General features: G+C 38.7%; 1 non-coding gene across 1 annotated transcript; it reads right to left on the reverse strand.

The window, feature by feature from the left end:
* Positions 1-5,593: 5,593 nt before the first annotated feature.
* On the reverse strand, positions 5,594-5,667 carry TRNAI-AAU (transfer RNA isoleucine (anticodon AAU)). Its single transcript has one exon. It is a non-coding gene; the product is annotated as a tRNA-Ile (tRNA).

Here is a 5,667-nt window from a genome sequence, read left to right on the forward strand (position 1 = left end):
AGTCAACTAAATCCAATTCTCATGCCTAAACAGTTAAGTGAAAAACAACTTTTGCTTTTTCTTTGATATTACTGGAATGAACATTAGTTAAATCTATAACAAGCAAACTGCTTCACTGGTTTTTCTGTAATGGTGCTGTGTATATAAACACATACAGCCATGACTTCTAATTTATACTCTTTGACGGTTTTTCACAATGTGTCCACGAAGTAGACAGTCTGAATAACCTTAAAATGTTTAGCCTATACGGGGATTGACCTTGGTGTTATTAGCACCACGCTCTAACCAGCTGAGCTAACCGGCCCATGTTTTACTATTGGTTACATGTTCTGCTGAGCAGGGTTTCATTCACATCATGGTGATCGCTAAGATATGTTCTCCAGTGAGTGAAAATCTCAATAGGATCTTTGGAGCGTAAACAGACAAAAACGAGAAATCCAACACTGACCATCAGGGAATATAACCCTGGATGCTGTCCCTGTGCTAAAGAGGACTGGCCTTCACTATGTTTACTCCAATTGATGTCAGGGATTTTTATTGTGAGAAAGCATTTTCAGCGATTTCTACTATCACGTCTTTGGACTTTCAGCAATCCCATTGCCCTCTGCTCCGGGATCCCATGGTGTGGTCACCTGTCCAGATGTAGGCTGATATGTGGATCTGCTGTAGTTTAGAAGATTGAGACAAGAAGTTTTAAGTCTGCATGGGAAGTTTGCCTGAAAGCGTTGCAACCGAGTAAAGCAAAGAGAGAAGATGGAGGTAAAGTACGAGAGGAACTCTTTATCAGCATCTGCCAAACTCATGTGCACTGGATCCTTAAGCAGTCATCAAGAAGGGTTAAATATCTTTAGATTAATGCTTGTGTTTTTAAGGAATTGCTTCAAGCTAACTTCATTTCTCATCCCGCATCTTTGAAGTTTGTCAAAACTTGTAAAAATCATTGGAGCACCCTTACATTTCTCTTCAGGCTTAGAAAAGGAAACATTTTAATGCAACCTGTTATCATTTGGCAAATTGTTCATGTGCAGTGACGCAATCTGCATCCCCTTTTTTTGGCTATAATTCCACTGGATGAGGATGGAAAAGTCAAGAATTTTAGTTCGAGAAAAGATTTCCATTGACATTTTCTCTCATGACTTTGTAGATCCTCACATTCCTTTTGCAGCTTGAAGGGACAAATGTTTTAATAAAAGCTGGTAAACCTTTAGGAGACTGGCTACTTGAACTCTAGGAATAAGTCAACTAAATCCAATTCTCATGCCTAAACAGTTAAGTGAAACGCAACTTTTGCTGTTTCTTTGATATTACTGGAATGAACATTAGTTAAATCTATAACAAGCAAACTGCTTCACTGCAACCAAGTAAAGCAAAAAGAGAAGATGGAGGTAAAGTAAAGGAGGAACTCTTTATCATCATCTGCCAAACTCATGTGCACTGGATCCTTAAGCAGTCATCAAGAAGGGTTAAATATCTTTAGAATAATGCTTGTGTTTTTAAGGAATTGCTTCAAGCTAACTTCATTTCTCATCCCGCATCCTTGAAGTTTGTCAAAACTTGTAAAAATCATTGGAGCACCCTTACATTTCTCTTCAGGCTTAGAAAAGGAAACATTTTAATGCAACCTGTTATCATTTGGCAAATTGTTCATGTGCAGTGACGCAATCTGCATCCCCTATTTTTGGCTGAAATTGCAGTGGGTGAGGATGGAAAAGTCAAGAATTTTAGTTCGAGAAAAGATTTCCATTGACATTTTCTCTCATGACTTTGCAGATCATCACATTCCTTTTCCAGCTTGAAGGGACAAATGTTTTAATAAAAGCTGGTAAACCTTTAGGAGACTGGCTACTTGAACTCTAGGAATAAGTCAACTAAATCCAATTCTCATGCCTAAACAGTTAAGTGAAACGCAACTTTTGCTTTTTCTTTGATATTACTGGAATGAACAATAGTTAAATCTATAACATGCAGACAAGAAAACTGCTTCACTGGTTTTTCTGTAATGGTGCTGTGTGTATATCGACACATACAGCCATGACTTCTAATTTATACTTCTTGACGGTTTTTACAATGTGTCTACAAAGTATACAGTCTGAATAACCTTAAAATGTTTGGCCTGTACAGGGATCGAACCTGCGACCTTGTTGTTATTAGCACCATGCTCTAACCAGCTGAGTTAACTGGCCCATGTTTTACTATTGGTTACATGTTCTGCTGAGCAGGGTTTCACACACATCAAGGAGATCGCTAAGATATGTTCTCCAGTGAGTGAAAATCTCAAAAGGATCTTTGGAGCGTAAACAGACAAAAACGAGAAATCCAACACTGACCATTAGGGAATATAACCCTGGATGCTGTCCCTATGCTAAAGAGGACTGGCCTTTACTATGTTTACTCCAATTGATGTCAGGGATTCTTATTGTGAGAAAGCATTTTCAGCGATTTCTACTATCACGTCTTTGGACTTTCAGCAATCCCATTGCCCTCTGCTCCGGGATCCCATGGTGTGGTCACCTGTCCAGATGTAGGCTGATATGTGGATCTGCTGTAGTTTAGAAGATTGAGACAAGAAGTTTTAAGTCTGCATGGGAAGTTTGCCTGAAAGCGTTGCAACCAAGTAAAGCAAAGAGAAGATGGAGGTAAATTACGAGAGGAACTTTTTATCATCATCTGCCAAACTCATGTGCACTGGATCCTTAAGCAGTCATCAAGAAGGGTTAAATATCTTTAGATTAATGCTTGTGTTTTTAAGGAATAGCTTCACGCTAACTTCATTTTCATCCCGCATCCTTGAAGTTTGTCAAAACTTGTAAAAATCATTGGAGCACCCTTACATTTCTCTTCAGGCTTAGAAAAGGAAACATTTTAATGCAACCTGTTATCATTTGGCAAATTGTTAATGTGCAGTGACGCAATCTGCATCCCCTATTTTTGGCTGAAATTGCACTGGGTGAGGATGGAAAAGTCAGGAATTTTAGTTTGAGAAAAGATTTCCATTGACATTTTCTCTCATGACTTTACAGATCCTCACATTCCTTTTGCAGCTTGAAGAGACAAATGTTTTAATAAAAGCTAGTAAACTTTCAGGAGACTGGCTACTTGAACTCTAGGAATAAGTCAACTAAATCCAATTCTCATGCCTAAACAGTTAAATGAAACTCAACTTTTGCTTTCTCTTTGATATTACTGGAATGAACATTAGTTAAATCTATAACAAGCAAACTGCTTCACTGGTTTTTCTGTAATGGTGCTGTGTATATAAACACATACAGCCATGACTTCTAATTTATACTCTTTGACGGTTTTTCACAATGTGTCCTTGAAGTAGACAGTCTGATTAACCTTAAAATGTTTGGCCCGTACGGGGATCGAACCCGTGACCTTGGTGTTATTAGCACCACGCTCTATGTTTACTCCAATTGATGTCAGGGATTTTTATTGTGAGAAAGCATTTTCAGCGATTTCTACTATCACGTCTTTGGACTTTCAGAAATCCCATTGCCCTCTGCTCCGGGATCCCGTAGGCTGATATGTGGATCTGCTGTAGTTTAGAAGATTGAGACAAGAAGTTTTAAGTCTGCATGGGAAGTTTGCCTGAAAGCGTTGCAACCGAGTAAAGCAAAGAGAGAAGATGGAGGTAAAGTACGAGAGGAACTCTTTATCATCATCTGCCAAACTCATGTGCACTGGATCCTTAAGCAGTCATCAAGAAGGGTTAAATATCTTTAGATTAATGCTTGTGTTTTTAAGGAATTGCTTCAAGCTAACTTCATTTCTCATCCCGCATCCTTGAAGTTTGTCAAAACTTGTAAAAATCATTGGAGCACCCTTACATTTCTCTTCAGGCTTAGAAAAGGAAACATTTTAATGCAACCTGTTATCATTTGGCAAATTGTTCATGTGCAGTGACGCAATCTGCATCCCCTATTTTTGGCTGAAATTGCACTGGATGAGGATGGAAAAGTCAAGAATTTTAGTTCGAGAAAAGATTTCCATTGACATTTTCTCTCATGACTTTGCAGATCCTCACATTCCTTTTGCAGCTTGAAGGGAGAAATGTTTTAATAAAAGCTAGTAAACTTTCAGGAGACTGGCTACTTGAACTCTAGGAATAAGTCAACTAAATCCAATTCTCATGCCTAAACAGTTAAGTGAAACGCAACTTTTGCTTTTTCTTTGATATTACTGGAATGAACATTAGTTAAATCTATAAAAAGCAAACTGCTTCACTGGTTTTTCTGTAATGGTGCTGTGTATATAAACACATATAGCCATGACTTCTAATTTATACTCTTTGACGGTTTTTCACAATGTGTCCACGAAGTAGACAGTCTGAATAACCTTAAAATGTTTGGCTTGTACGGGGATCGAACCCTCGACCTTGGTGCTATTAGCACTACGCTCTAACCAGCTGAGCTAACCGGCCCATGTTTTACTATTGGTTACATGTTCTGCTGAGCAGGGTTTCGTACACATCATGGTGATCGCTAAGATATGTTCTCCAGTGAGTGAAAATCTCAAAAGGATCTTTGGAGCGTAAACAGACAAAAACGAGAAATCCAACACTGACCATCAGGGAATATAACCCTGGATGCTGTCCCTATGCTAAAGAGGACTGGCCTTCACTATGTTTACTCCAAGTGATGTCAGGGATTTTTATTGTGAGAAAGCATTTTCAGCGATTTCTACTATCACGTCTTTGGACTTTCAGCAATCCCATTGCCCTCTGCTCCGGGATCCCATGGTGTGGTCACCTGTCCAGATGTAGGCTGATATGTGGATCTGCTGTAGTTTAGAAGATTGAGGCAAGAAGTTTTAAGTCTGCATGGGAAGTTTGCCTGAAAGCGTTGCAACCGAGTAAAGCAAAGAGAGAAGATGGAGGTAAAGTACGAGAGGAACTCTTTATCATCATCTGACAAACTCATGTGCACTGGATCCTTAAGCAGTCATTAAGAAGGGTTAAATATCTTTAGATTAATGCTTGTGTTTTTAAGGAATTGCTTCAAGCTAACTTCATTTCTCATCCTGCATCCTTGAAGTTTGTCAAAACTTGTAAAAATCATTGGAGCACCCTTACATTTCTCTTCAGGCTTAGAAAAGGAAACATTTTAATGCAACCTGTTATCATTTGGCAAATTGATCATGTGCAGTGACGCAATCTGCATCCTCTATTTTTGGCTGAAATTGCACTGGATGAGGATGGAAAAGTCAAGAATTTTAGTTCGAGAAAAGAATTCCATTGACATTTTCTCTCATGACTTTGCAGATCCTCACATTCCTTTTCCAGCTTGAAGGGACAAATGTTTTAATAAAAGCTAGTAAACTTTCAGGAGACTGGCTACTTGAACTCTAGGAATAAGTCAACTAAATCCAATTCTCATGCCTAAACAGTTAAATGAAACGCAACTTTTGCTTTTTCTTTGATATTACTGGAATGAACATTAATTAAATCTATAACAAGCAAACTGCTTCACTGGTTTTTCTGTAACGGTGCTGTGTATATAAACACATACAGCCATGACTTCTAATTTATACTCTTTGCCGGTTTTTCACAATGTGTCCACGAAGTAGACAGTCTGAATAACCTTAAAATTTTTGGCCCGTACGGGGATCGAACCTGTGACCTTGGCGTTATTAGCACCACGCTCTAACCAGCTGAGCTAACCGGCC

The sequence above is a fragment of the Mixophyes fleayi genome (genome assembly GCF_038048845.1).
Source record: "Mixophyes fleayi isolate aMixFle1 chromosome 2 unlocalized genomic scaffold, aMixFle1.hap1 SUPER_2_unloc_3, whole genome shotgun sequence".
In the NCBI taxonomy this organism is placed as follows: Eukaryota; Metazoa; Chordata; class Amphibia; order Anura; family Limnodynastidae; genus Mixophyes; species Mixophyes fleayi.